Source organism: Lissotriton helveticus, chromosome 10, assembly GCF_964261635.1.
Source record: "Lissotriton helveticus chromosome 10, aLisHel1.1, whole genome shotgun sequence".
Classification (NCBI taxonomy): Eukaryota; Metazoa; Chordata; class Amphibia; order Caudata; family Salamandridae; genus Lissotriton; species Lissotriton helveticus.
In genome coordinates this window covers 1,207,141,537-1,207,156,487 of record NC_136071.1, presented here as the reverse complement: position 1 = coordinate 1,207,156,487, position 14,951 = coordinate 1,207,141,537, and the positions used below count along the sequence as shown (strand labels likewise).

General features: G+C 53.4%; 1 protein-coding gene across 1 annotated transcript in view; it reads right to left on the bottom strand.

Moving 5' to 3' along the window:
* LOC144784212 (uncharacterized) overlaps positions 1-14,201 on the bottom strand; it is a 287,530-nt gene extending 273,329 nt beyond the window's left edge. The window contains exon 1 of the mRNA XM_078662867.1: positions 13,885-14,201. The gene's annotated coding sequence lies outside the window, so the exon portion shown is untranslated. The remainder of the gene's footprint in view (positions 1-13,884) is intronic.
* Between the last annotated feature and the right edge of the window lie 750 nt (positions 14,202-14,951).

Sequence of the window (14,951 nt, the reverse complement as noted above, 5' to 3'; positions counted from 1 at the left end):
GGATATTTTTGGGAATGCCTTCTCTTAAGAACAACGTCGTCAGGAATTTCAGAATCGTGTCCGTATCCATGGATTCTTGAATGTCCACCTCAGGCCATTTGGAGTACTTATCTATTACCACACATAAATACTTGTTCACTCCTTGGCTGTCCAGGACAGGCCCTAGTATGTCGATGGCCACATTCTCCCAGGGGCCCTGTGGCGTGTCAAACTTCCCCAAGGCTGGTCGGAGTGGTCTCAGCACTTTGTCAGCGCCTTGGCATTGGCCGCACTCCCTTACTTGCCTCTCAATGTGTACGTCCATGCCTGGCCACCAATACATTTGCTTGACACGTGCTTTGGTCTTTACAATACCTAGGTGGCCCTCGTGAAGTTGAGTTAGTAATCTAGGTATTAGTGAATCTGGTGGTACGACCCTCTCATTATTATTATTATTATTTATTATTATTGGGACATTTGTAGAGCGCTGCGATTACGCACACCAGCGTGTCCACGCGCTAAAAGTGGGAGAGGCAGCTAGCAGGGACAACAGAGACTGAGCGGACCCTTATTTAGTATAAAGAAATGTTTTAAGTTTCGCTCGGAACCTAGCCGCATCCGGTTCCAGGCGCAAGTCCGCAGGCAGTTTATTCCAGTTAGTTGCCGCTAGGCATCTGAAGGACCTACCTCCCATGCGGGCTTTCTTGATTCTTGGGATCTTCAGTAGGCCGCCCCCTGTAGATCTAAGCGCACGTGTTGGTTTGTACACTTCGACCAATGTAGTCAGAGGGTCGGGTGCCCTGCCATTAAGGATGCGATGACAGGTGCAGAGGGCTTTATATTCCACTCTTCTCCTCACAGGGAGCCAGTGTAGCTGCTGAAGGGCCGCCTTAGAAGGCGCCCTTTTAGGCAGTCTAAGAATTAGACGCGCTGCCGCATTCTGCAGCACTTGTAGACGGGCCATGCTTTTTTCTGGAGCCCCCAGGTACAGCAGGTTCCCGTAGTCCGACCTAGCTGTCACCAGAGCATGAACCAGGGTTTGACGGGCTTCGATCGGATCACCCCTGTAGATGAACACTCCCGAGTCACTCAGGGATAGTTCTTCTCTTATTTCATAGAACCTCCGTACTCCATCAGTGAGCCTCCTTTTGTCAGGCCAGCCCGACGTCAAATGTCTCTTTATCTCTACCTTTTCCACGTCCTGATCATAGGCGGCCGCCCATTCCTGGATACTTATTGACCTCTCATGGTCCTCCATGCTTGCCACCATCTCTTCCTTATCCAGGGCATCCTCCGGCGCCACTTCCATCGCCGCAGCCCTGCTGAGATAGTCCGCGACCCTGTTCTGCGTTCCGGGCAGGTATTCGACATCATAGGTGTAATCGAGCAGCTTCAGAGTCATTTTTGCTATTCTCGGGGTCGCCGTCTCATGACCCGAGGAAGTCAGGACTTTGATCAAGGGTTTATGGTCAGTTTGAAGCTTGAATCTTGTGCCCCATACGAACTGCCGGAACCTGCCCAACGCCCAGGTGACTGCCAACATCTCTTTCTCAATGACGCTGTACCTTTGCTCCGTCGGGGACAACGCACGTGAAGCAAAGCTGATCGTTTCAGTAGCTCCATCATCCCTGACTTGTGCCAAAACAGCTCCTAAGCCTTTATCACTGGCATCTGTTGTCACCACGGTCTTGCCCGAGGGGACATACCCTTGCAATGGAACGGCATGGCTGATGCAGTCTTTGATCGTGTCAAACTCCAATTGCGCTTCTGAGTCCCACTCAAACTTAGTCTTGTCTCTGATGAGTTGCCTCATTCTGTATGTCCTGGTGGCGAAGTGTCTCACAAACTTGCTATAATACTCGGCCATTCCGAGGAACGACCGCACTTCCTCCTTGGAGCTGGGAGCCTTGGCATCCTTTATGGCCTTCACATTTTGTTCCTTGGGTGAAATTCCCCGTGTGCCGATCTCATGACCCAAGTATGTCACCGAGTGGGTCCCAATCTTGCACTTGCTCCATTCTGCAGTTAACCCCTTGTTTTGCAGTACTTCCAGAACTTTGTGCAACTTTCTGTCGTGGTCTCCTTTGGAAGAGCCGATCACCAGGATGTCATCCTGAAAGTACTGTACCCCTGAAATGTCCTTGAACAGCCGATGCATCAGCTTCTGGAAAACAGCCGCTGCGGATGCCAAGCCAAAGGGCATCCTCCGGAACTGGTAGCACCCAAATGGTGTAATGAAGGCGGTGTACTTTCTACTCGAGGGATGCAGCTCAATCTGATAGTATGCAGACGTGAGATCTATGGTGGAGAAGTGAGTTACGCCTTTCGTCTTGGCGAGCATCTCCTCGATTCTTGGCAGGGGAAATCTCTCCACTATGAGATTTTTGTTGAGCTCGCGGAGGTCAACGCAGAGGCGCACCTGTCCATTGGGCTTCTTGACCACCACCAAGGGGGATAGCCATTCCGCACTGTCCACCGGCTCTATGATGCCTTGCTCCTCCAGCCTCAGGAGTTCTTGTTGTACGGCTCCGCTGGTGGATATGGGTATGTTCCTGACTTTGTGCACCACTGGTACTGCACCCTCCTTGAGGACCATTCTGTGGACGAACTTGTCCAGTTTCCCAACTGAGCCATCAAAAACTTTGGGGTATGCAGACTTCCAGTCTTCATCTCTCGTGAGGGGCCACTCGTCCGTCAAGAGAATCTGCTCCTTACCACCCGGGTTGAGTATGATTCCCAGATCTCCTGCGTCTCTCCACCCCAACACTGAAGGACCTCTCTCTGCTACATACAGGGTGCACGTGGCTGACCTCCCTCTGAACTCCAATGCGAAGTCTCGGCACCCCACTAGTGGAATGGCGTTCTCAGTATACGAGATGGGTCTGATGTCCGGCGGCCATAGGTCTGGCCCCACCACCGGCACGAAGTCTTCTTCCCATATGGATCTTTGCACAATGGTCCAAGGAGATCCTGAATCGACAGCCACATGTACCTTCACTCCCCCTATCAGCATGTCTGTGCGAGGCTTATCTCTTCTCTTCCCCGTCACTTCAAGTACTTGGTCCTCGATGCATAACACCAAATCGTCGTCTTCCAGGTCGTCCTCCTCGCTGACGTCCGCTGTGGCCGCATCGACGCACTTGACCGTGGACTTCTTCCCCTTCTTGCGGCATACCTTTTCAAAATGGCCGACCAGGCCACAAAACGAGCATCTGGCGCGGAACGCGGGACAGCGTTTATCCTGCGCCGAATGTGCCGTGCTGCCGCATCTGTAACACGCAAACTTGTTGTCTGAGCCAGGGCGGACCGTCTGTTTCCCTGTCCATCTCGAATCCTTCCTCTGGTCTCCGTACACCCCTCTGGGTTTGCTGGGCGGGGGCGCCTCGTCAATTTTGTTAATCATCTGTCTCGGTGCGCTCTCTCGTTTGGCTGCTTCAGCACCGCGTTTTGACATCTCAGCCTTTTTGACCATTGCAACAACTTCTTTAAGCGACGTCTCACTCTGCGCCCAAAGTTTGTCCTGGACAGCCCTGCATGTGGTGTGCATGACAATCTGGTCTTTGATATACTCCTCCTGGAGACCCCCATACTGGCACGTGATGGCCAGGCGTCGGAGCGCCGCCACATAATCATCAATCGATTCGCCAGCCTCCTGCTTCCTCTGTTGGAAATTATACCTGTCTATGGAGACACACACTGCTGGACGGTAATGGCTGTCCAAGTCATCCAGAGCATTTTTAAAGACATCTGTTTCAGTCGCTCCCCTCTCCTTGGGCACCAAGTTCTTGAACACTCTCACCCCCTCCGGGCCCAGGTTGTGAAGTAACAGTCTCTTCTTCCTTTCCGGGGTGAATGCCCCTTCATTTTCATCTTCAAGTGCTTCGATATAGTTTTGAAAGTATTCCTTCCAATCTTCCCATTTTAGCTGTGGTTCTCCCGGTCTAGGCAGGAATGGGACGGGGGCCATCAGAGCCGACGCTTGATTCGCCATCCTGGCTTCGCCTCTGGGGTCTACCACCTGGGCACTGTGTTGACTAGGTACACCGGATGCTCCTGCACTCCCTGCCGTGCTACCTTGCCCTCTGGGGCTACCTGGGGTGCTGTCCCTTATAGCCTGCGTGGGGTTGTCGGTTTGTGCCCCTTCCTCTGTCTTGGGGGTGATGCCTTTGGCTGCCAGGGTGCTGGCTGAGCTCTCCTTCCCTAGCCCGGCACTGAACTGGTTATTGGAGCTGTATAGCAATTATTTTCGTGCAGATCCGCTGCTGCCACACCCTCTGCTCGTCCTTGTCGCTGTTTTTTTTCTTCTGCTGGTTGGTGTGGGGCTGTTGTGGAGTGCCTACTCCTGACCACTGTCTTCCTGGTGTTCGTGGTCCCAGCCTCGTCGCCAATGTAATGTTGCTTGCCCCCACACTGAACACTGAGACTCTGTGGGTGTATGAAGATATTTATTTCTTTCTGTGACAAAGTAAATCTGAGCATAAAGGGCGCCGAGCGTCTACACAACACCAGCTCCGGTCACCAACTGCCGTTTCCCCGTTCGCGCCTTCACCCCGCGTCTACTGCGCATGCGCGCCGCTCGCGCTCCTGTCTATAGCGTGACACGTCATCGCGTTCACGCTGATAGACTAGAGCGCATACTACATCAAGGGTCACCGCTCCCTGGTGCACCCGTGCCCCTCAAGAGCACTCATGTTGCCTCCCCTTCAGTGATGCGCATGCGCTCATTGCTTTCTTAGCTGACTCCGCCCTCCTTGTTGCCCCCCCACATGTCTTCTTTATCCAACCCAGGTTGATTCCTCGATTCAAGCTGCTTCTCCCCTCCCAATACATTTTGTTTGTTTACCGATCCAAATACAATAAAGCTCTTGCGTCATCTTTCAGCGATGCACGTGCTTGGAGTGCGCGAACACAATGACGCAACCAGGCATGAGGCTGTTTGTCTTGTTTGTTGCCATGCTGTATAAGCATCACAGGTGTGCTGCAGCAGGGCTAAAACATTGACAGCTTCAAGGGTCACAATGGCGGGAGGTGTTGGCTTTGCCAATGCTTGTTTTCTGTTTGTATTCATGCTGCCTAGTATCACAGATTTATTTATTTATTTGTTTATTTATGCGTTTTTATATAGCGCGGACTTTACCCGAAGGCGTCAGAGCGCTTCACATTAGAAACAGAAAATTACAAATGAACAAAATTACAAAAGCAGACGATAAGTTACATGAGGTAGAAGTGACAATTGTGAGCAAACAAAATACATGAGGAGCAAACGGTGCATTACAGGAGGAAAGAGTGACACGTGTGCAGATTACAAGAGAAAACAAAGTACAATTAGAGGTAAAATACTGCAATCTATGCTAGACACTGAGGCACAAGAACAATCGTGACGTAGGCAATGGTGGCACTTGTGCAAGTATCGAAAGCAAACAAAATGTGAGAGGAGCAAACAGTGTGTTACAAGACAAAAGTGACGTGTGCAAGTTCCAAAAGAGAACCAAACACAGGTAGAAGGGTAATACTGCAATAAACGGCAGACTCTCCAACCACAAGAACCATAGTCATGGAGAATAGAAATGTTCTATACTAAAAAGTCTTCCTTCAGATAATAGAGAGGGCGTGAGTTACTTTCGGAGGTTTCTTTGGAGGAGAGCTTTGAGGTCAGTTTTGAAGACCCGGGAGGTGGTGGTCCGGAGCTGGCTAAAACATTGACAGCTGCAAGGGTTCCCAAAGGCGGGACGTGTGGCTATGCCAATGCTTGTTTTCTGTTTGTATCCATGCTGCCTAGCATCACAGGTGTGCTGCAGCAGGGCTAAAACATTGACAACTGCAGAGGGTCCCCAAGGCGGGACGTGTTGGCTTTGCCAATGTTCCTAGAGTGCAGCTCTGAGTGTTTTGCCACACCCTCCCCTTATGACCCCTCCCCTCTACCCCTGCGCACTACACACAACCCCTGTCAATGTCCGGCGTGTGCTCGCTCGGCCATCCGTGGTTATTTTTGTCTGCTCCCCCCCCTTTCAGGGCACTGCTCTTTGTGGTAGCGGTCTAGTTGTTCCGGAGACGGAACAGGAAGCAGCTAGGCAGGAAGCGGAAGGCGGCCATGTTGTTTTGCTGGCGCCGACCGTAATAGGAGTCACGCAGCCCCGGCGCTCCCGATTAAATACTTTATTTCAACACAAAACGGAGTGTAGCATCTTCATTACAATGGCGACGAGTCGGGATCTCTAAAGACCCGCGCAAGCACACGCTACCTCGGCGATCACACCCGCATTGTGCGTGAGGCACAGAATAAGCTCCGGAGCGCGGCAGAGGAGCTGGGACCAGGGAGATTTTGGCGCGAAGGTACACCACCACGTCCCCATGCCAAGCAACTAACAGCCAGCCAGCCAAGCATAGTGCACCACCCTACCAAGCTGGGAAAACGCCCAGAAAAACGCCCAGACAGCAGAGGGCACCAAAGGACAGTGAGGGACCGCTGCTGACAACCAGGAGGGCACAGCTGTGTGCTGCACTGCGGAGGAACATCACCAGGTGACCAGGTACCCGGGCAGGGTGACACACGCTGGCGCAAAAAGCAGGCCCGTCACGTCCAGGGGCGGTAGGGGCAAGGCAGGCGACATCCGACACCACTAGGGGCACGCTAGTGGAGGAGAGTGAAGAGGAGACAGGGGGAGACGAAGGAGTGGAGCAGGACGCTCCAGGCAGTCCGACCAGGCAGGCAAACGCCGCTTCCACTGGAAGGAGGAACGCACCAACCATGGCGAACCCGAGCAATTCCCTCACGCAGCTGGTGCCATTTCTCACGAAGAGCGGTGAACCTGAGAGAAAATGGGAGGACTGGAAGAGGTACTTCCTAAATTACCTGGAGGCATTAGAAGAGGAAGGCGACACCCCATTCTCAAGCAAAAGAAAAAAGAAAATTTTGCTCCACAATTTAGGCCCAGAAGGGCTAAGGATCTACGACACCATTGTGAAAGGTGAGAGGACGGCGGGGGACGCGGAAGTGTTCGATCACGCCATTGAGGATCTGGACGCACATTACAGACCAGTGGTGTGTGTCGCAATTGACAGGTTCAATTTCTTTCAGAGAAAGCAGAGAAATGGAGAATCAGTGGACGAATACGTGGTTGCACTGAAGAAGTTGGCCATCACCTGCAAGTTTGGAGCCCTACATGATGAACTCGTCAGGGACCAAATAATAATGCATACCACCAGCTCTCACATTCAGGAGAAGCTGTGGGTCAACGGCGACGCTCCCCTCAAGGAGATCTGGGCGATGGTAAAGAAGGCCGAGTTGTCGAAGAGGTGCGCTCAGGCGGCGAAGAGAGAAGCCCAAGAATCTCAAACGGTGTGCAGAGTGATGACGCCCAACAGAAATGACCGATGGAAACAGAGTGATGCGAGGAGGAACCAAGGAGGTAGCAGAGCAGAGTTCCATGCAAGACCGCAGTCGGACGGCAGGACACACAAAGCGGGTAAAACACAGTGTTACCGGTGCGGTAGCAGCTCTCACTTGGGCAACGACAAGGCATGCCCCGCCTTCAGGGCCAAGTGCTCCTACTGCAACATATTCGGACACTATGAGAAGGTGTGTCGCAGGAAGCCCAAAAGCGCAGTGGTGCGGCTGGTAGACCACGAGCAAGGAGGAGATCCCAGCGACCAGGAAAGTGCAGTGGAAGAGGAGGAATTCCTCTACATCGACGTACAGATTTTGGAAATGGATGGCTCCAACACGGATAGACCCAGGCTAGACATGCACATCGGGGGAGTACCCCTGGAGATGATTGCGGACAGTGGAGCACCTATATCTATAATCCAGAGACGTGTGTGGGAGAACGATTTCGCACCCATTCTCAAAGACACTTTGTTACCCATGGATGTGAGACCGGTGACGTACACCGGACAAAAGATTCCCATGCTGGGCTACTGTCCACTCATGTTCGAATTTAGAGGCCGGCAGGCGCAATGTAAACTATATGTTGCTGAGAAAGGCCCATCTGTACTAAGTTGGAAAGACCAGGGGGCATTGGGAATTCAACTCAACCCGGGTGGCATAGAGAAAATCCTACTGATGGACATGGAAGTCAAGGAGAATGTGCAGTTGTGGCGGGCAACGTATCCGAGAGTCTTCAACGGGCAGATTGGTGAGCTGAGCAAATACACGCACCTCATCAAACTCAAGGAAGGAGCGGTGCCGGTAGTGCACAAAGTGAGGAACATCCCGTTCCGCAGCAGAGAGGCGGTACAAATGGAACTGGAAAGGCTGGAGAGGGAAGGCGTCATAAGAGCGATTGAAAGTGCGGAATGGCTGTCTCCCCTGGTCGTTGCCCAGAAGCCCAACGGCAAGGTACGTCTATGTGTAGATCTGAGGGAATTAAATAAGAACATTGTCGTGGATAAATTCCCCCTTCCGCGCATCAATGAGATGTTGGCAAAAACTAAGGATGTCACATGGTTTTCCACGGTGGACCTATCATCCGCCTACCATCAAGTGAAGCTTCACCCATCGTGCACACACCTCACCTCCTTTATCACGCCATTCGGGTGTTATGAGTTTGTGAGGATGCCGTTCGGCCTTGCCTCGGCAGCGGCCGTATTCCAGAAAATAATGCACAAACTGTTGAAAGACCTGAAGGATGTCCTTTTCTTCCAAGATGACATTTTGGTGATGGGGAAATCAATGCATGATCACAACGCAAAGCTTCACAAGGTGCTACAGAGGCTGCAGGATAATGGGTTGACGGCTGAATGGTCCAAGTGCAGTTTGGGAGTTCAGTCTGTCACGTATCTCGGTCATGAGATTAGTGGACAGGGAATAACACCCAAGAAGGCAAACATCAGAGCCATCGAAGAGGCACCAACACCAGAAAAGAAAGAGGATGTTCGGTCATTCTTAGGGATGGCTGAGTATTACAGCAAGTTCATCCCACAGTTCGCAACCAAAACACACTGTATGAGACAACTGCTTAAGGACAGAAACAGGTTCCAGTGGAGTAAGGAAGAGCAAGCAGAGTTCGATGCACTCAAACGAGAAATGAGCACTGCAATTCCCCTCAAGGGCTTCGATCCCAGAGCTGAATCCGTTCTCACCACGGACGCAAGTGACCGGGGCCTAGGGGCAGTCCTGATGCAGAGGGAGGATTCAGGTGTGATGTCCACGGTCAGCTTTGCCTCCCGTTCGTTGACGCCTAGTGAGGAGAAGTTCAGCGTGGTGGAGAAGGAAATGCTGGCTGTAGTCTGGGCAGTGGAGAAATTCAGGCAGTATCTATGGGGGGCCAAGTTCCTTGTCAAAACGGACCACAAGCCATTAGTTCGCGTCCTGACGTCGAGCGGACATGATCATGCCACACCCAGAATCGCCAAGATGACCCTCCGATTATTGGACTTTGTCTATGATGTTGAACACATACCGGGTCCACAGAACAAAGTGGCTGACTTTCTGAGCAGGGCGGCGGCCATGGACGAGGCACAGGATGAGGAAAAGAATGAATGGGAAGGATATATGGTAGCGACCATTCAGGACACTGAGGAAATAATAAGTGCCCAAGACTGGGAAAGGGCCTACAAAGAAGACACAGATCTGGAAGCAGTGAAAGGCTACGTGATACATGGTTGGCCTGAGAAGAGACATTTGAAGGAGGAGTTGAAAAAGTACTGGGAAGTTCGGGAGGAGCTGTCTATAGCGGACAACCCTGTGTTCCTACTTCGTGGTGACAAGGTGGTACCACCCCAGAGCATATTGGAACGGCTGATGTCCTTACTCCATGAAGGGCACCAAGGGATCACGAAGACTAAAGCGTTGGCCAGACAGGCATACTGGTGGCCTGCCATTGATGCACAAGTTGAACGGCACGTGCGCAACTGTGAGTCCTGTGCCAGGGCTGACAAATCTCAAAGCATGCTCAGGCCGCCATTGGGAAGATTTCCTATTCCGGAAGGTCCATGGGAAATGTTATCGGTGGACATAATGGGGCCAGTCCTGGACAAAGATGGTACTCCGAAGTATGTACTAATGGCAATTGATAAGTATTCCAAGTGGCCGGAGCTGCAAGTATTGGAACAGGTGGACACTGAGGCGGTGATACGCTTCTTGCGCACCACGTTCGTCAGTGAGGGCATCCCAAGGATCATCACCTGCGACAATGGTCCCCAGTTCACGTCTGAGAAGTGGATCGCCTTTACCAGCAGGAATGGCATTGAAGTGAAACACTCACCGATCTACCACCCCGCGGGAAATGGACAGGTGGAGCGCTTCAACCGGGTGATAATGGGCACCATACAAGCAGCTATTGATGATGGCCTAGATTGGGAAAGAGAGTTGGAAAAAATGATTTGGGCATATCGCATCACACCTGGAAGTACGGGCTATAGCCCCTTCAAGATCTTAAGAGGCAGGGAAGCATTCACCAAAGACAATGCGGCCTGGAAGAAATTGGTGGTGCAGAGCAAGTGGTCACCAGCGGTGGTAAGAAAGAACTTGGAGAGAGCACAGGACATATACACTGTGCATTACAACAAAAGGAGGAACACGCGCAGTACGGAATTGGACAAAGGAGAGTGGGTGAGGGTTAAACTCGCCATCAAGAAGAAGAAAGGGGAAAGTAAGTTTTCTCCACCCCTCAAAGTAGTGGAACCATACTCCCGATCTGCACTGCTGAGCGACGGAAAGGTATGGTCTATGGACAGAATGGCCAGGTGCAGCAAGATAATGAAATGGGAGGAGGAGACAGAAGAAGGAGCGGAACAGGTCATTGAAGAAGGAGAAGGTGAAGTGAGTGTGAGACAGGAAGAGAATGTCGGAGGAAGTGGTGAGAGACAAGGAGAGAACGTCGACGCGGCTGTTGGGAGATCTGCAGGTGAAGGAAGAGAAAGGGGGAAGCCTACAAGAGAAGGAAACAGAAGAGAAGGAAGTAGTGAGAAGAGAGAGAGAGATAGAGAAGAGGAGAGCAATAGAGAACTAAGAGATAATGGTATGATGGAAGGTGAGAGGAAGGAAGAGAGAATGGAGACTCGTGCAGGAAGAAGAACCAAGGTACCGGAGAGATTCAAAGATTTCGTAATGGACTAGAAGTAAGACATTGTTTATTGTTGTGTGATTAAAAGGGGGGAGATATGTGGTAGCGGTCTAGTTGTTCCGGAGACGGAACAGGAAGCAGCTAGGCAGGAAGCGGAAGGCGGCCATGTTGTTTTGCTGGCGCCGACCGTAATAGGAGTCACGCAGCCCCGGCGCTCCCGATTAAATACTTTATTTCAACACAAAACGGAGTGTAGCATCTTCATTACACTCTTGCTCTTGCTTTCGGTTTAGGATCGCTTCTGGCAGCGCTGATCCTTGAAGGCAGAGCGTCCCAGAGAGGCCAAGAAGGCGCAGGGGCACCGGCAGGCTCCAAGGCTGTCACCTGCTCTAACCCTCTGCCGGCGCACCGTGTGATCTTGGCTCGCTGTGCACCGTGTGATCTTGGCTCGCTGTGCACCGTGTGATCTTGGTCACGTGGCCCCAGAGATGGACCCCGTCGCCCCCGTGGGGCCCCCCGGCGCAGCGTGTGATCTTGGCTCGCTGTGCACCGTGTGATCTTGGACACGTGGCCCCAGAGATGGACCCCGTGGCCCCCGCATGGGCCCCCGGCTCGCAGATGACGGCGGTGCTCCTCGAAGCCTGCGAGGCGCTGCTGCAGCGCCTGGTGCAGCGCGGAGACCGGGCCCCGGACGAGGGCACGGCGGCCCTGGCCCGGAGGCTGCTGTCCCAGGGGCCCCCGCTGGGCCGGGGGGACCCCTCCCTGTCCAGGGACGGTCAGCTCTTCCCCCACCCGGACCTGGCCGCCCTCCTCCGGGCCAGCGCCTTGTTCTCATCCCTGGGCGAGGAGGACGAGGAGCTAGAGTGCGTGGCCGGGGAGCTGTCCAAGCGCCTGGAGCAGACCGAGGGTTTCGAGGCGCTTGAGAGCCCGGCCCCTCTGGCAGAGAGCCGGCTGAGCCCCGCCGCCCACCCGCCGCACTGCCCGCTCTGCACTGACACCCTCTCCCCGCAGGAACGCTGCCTGGACGCCTGCCAGGCGCTGCTGGCCGACCTCAAGGCGCTGCACCTCCGGCACCGCCGCCTGGGGGCGCTCTTCGAGGACGAGGGGGCGCTGGCGGCGAGCCTGGGCCGGGAGGTGCGAGCTCTGCTGGCCAAGAAGGACCCCCGGGCCCGCAGCTGCATGGAGGGGGCTCCCGCAGCACTGCAGGGGGCCACACAGCCACAGCTGGGGGTTACTGCAGCACAGCAGGGGGTCACAGCAGCACAGCAGGGGGTCACAGCGGCACAGCAGGGTGTCACAGCAGCACAGGAGAGGGTTACAGCAGCACAGCAGGGGGTCCCAGCAGCACAGCAGGGGGTCAAAGCAGCACAGAAGGGGGTCCCAGTAGCACAGCAGGGGGTTACAGCACCACAGAAGGGGGTTACTACAGCACAGCAGGGGGCCACACAGGCACATGAGGGGGATCCAGCAGCACAGGAGAGGGTTACAGAAGCACTGCAGGGGGTCACAGCAGCACTGCAGGGGATCACAACAGCACAGCAGGTGGTCCCAGTAGCACAGCAGGGGTTTACAACAGCACAGAAGGGGGTCACAGCAGCACAGCAGGGCGATACAGCAGCACAGGAGGGGGTCCCACCAGCACAGCAGGGGGATACAGCAGCACAGCAGGGGGTCACAGCAGCACAGCAGGTGGATATAGCAGCACAGGAGGGGGTCCCACCAGCACAGCAGGGGGATACAGCAGCATGGGAGAGGGTTATTCCAGCACAGCAGGGGGTCCCACCAGAACAGCAGGGGGTCCCACCAGCACAGCAGTGGGCTCCACCAGCACAGCAGGGGGTCCCAGGAGCACAGCAGTGGGCTCCACCAGCACAGCAGGGGGTCACAGCAGCACAGCAGGGGGTCCCAGCAGCACAGCAGTGGTGCGCCCAATCACACCAGCCATACATGGATGAAGATTTGGACTCCGCATCATTGAAGGTCTGGACGCGCGCTCCGCCGGGGTCCGAGATGCCCCAGGGCCCCGCGCCAGAGCTGGGCGCAGACCTGGTGATGGTGGACAGGCGGGAGGAGCTGGTTTACTACATCAAGGTCAGGAAGAACCCCAGGGGGTCAGGAATGAGGGACGACGAGGTGACGCTGAGGGCCCTGCTCAAGGATCCCGGGGCGCGGGTCCCGGGCAACGGGACGCTCCTGAACCCCACTAAGACTGGCTGCCAGGTCATCTTTTTTACCACGAAGGAGAATTTACACCATAATGAACCCCCGGCGACAATGGACGTATACCGGCAGGAATATAGGCACCGGAAACGGAAGTGCCACGGCAGTGTCAATCTCAACAACGATATACCGTATCTCTCGCACCTGCAGCACAACATTTACTGCTGCATCCTGTACGTGGAGAAGGACAACGCAAGCGAGGACCGCTGATGGTGGACTATGAAACCACTTACGTACCCGCGAGTACGAGCAACAGCCCACTCGCTGAAACGCGCGGTAGGTACTCAGTGGCGGCCTCGCTCCACGTTCTCTTCTTCGTTATTGGCGCTTGATGCGAGCCTGCCTGCGCGAGGCACAACCCACGGCAGTCGTCGCCAACCTTTTCTGTAGTGAGAGCTACTTCTGATCAGTGAAAACCATCGTGAGCTACTAAAGGCCGAGCCACTCGCGCATTCTTCCGAGAGCCCCCCACGCCCAGCTTCATTGACTTCAAGCCTCGATTCCTCGGATCCCGTACTGGGGTTCGAACAGAATACTCCGGGTTTCAAAGAGACACTGATAGGGATGACTTTGGATGTGTGTTGACACCAGGCTTCAAGACCTTCCAATTAACAGCTGTCGCTGAAATAATCATTGTAATGCAGCTCAATTAACAAACATACGAGAAAAGGAATCTTACGTTCAAGGTGGAACTGTGCGAGGCCCTCTGTACTGTGTAATCTGGAAGCCCGGGGGTAAGGGGGGGCAGTTCTAAAGAAGTCATTATAGTAGTGAAGTAGCCGCAGTGCGTGGCAGTCGGCCGGTGCAAAGCTCTGCTGAATCACACGTACAGATGGATTCAAAGAGGTGTTACTCGTCGAGTGCAGCTGCGACAAGATGGCTGTGCTTATCAATGTCAGAACAGCTGAACCTCAGCTCTGCTTTATACAGCCACTCGCACCGGAGCACGAGCGAAAGCACCGGATGTGTCCTCTGCTCTGCATTCTTTGAAAGGTTACGTCTGGACTTTAAGGTTTTCATGACACACGTCATGTAGCCAATTACATTCTCATTGCACCCTTTACTTTTGTTTGCTGTCAGTAACCCAGGCCTGCAGTACACATTGCTTTGTTCTTCTTCAACTAATAAAACACTTTGAAAGATGCTGACGGTTCTTCTCTACGGCTCTCTTATTTCGTGATGTCTGTAAGCCCGGCCTGCAGTCCCTGCTTTGCTCTGATCTTGTGCAGTTAATAAAAAGGTGGAAAGGGGCTGAAGATCCTTCCCTCGGCTACTTTTTCTTGGTGTTACTAAAACCCGCCTGCGGGACACATTCCTTGGTTTTGTAAATGTAATAAAACTATTTGTAAGATGCTGAAGGTTCTTCTCTGCAGCAAATGTTTTCTTGATGGCAGAAATGAAACATATGCCTGGATTTTGGATTTCACCAATAACTGTCACTGAATATGATTGTATTCGTTCCAGCTGCATGCAATCCATTTCAGTGAGAGACGTCACACTGCCGGGTGTCCCCCAGCCTCTTGTAAACTGGGGTGAAGCCTGAGCGAGTCATTCAAATGTTCGAAACTTAGATCTTCCAAAGCTTATAGCGGAGCACGCAGATTCACAAAGATAAGGAGAGCCAAACAGGGAAACACGTTTTGTTGCAGCTGTGCGGGTGTTCTTGTTCTTTTCAGCATCCACAAGACTCCAGAAAGTAAGGTCAGATTGCCTCGCTTTCAATTCAGTGTCATTTTGAAGTGTGAC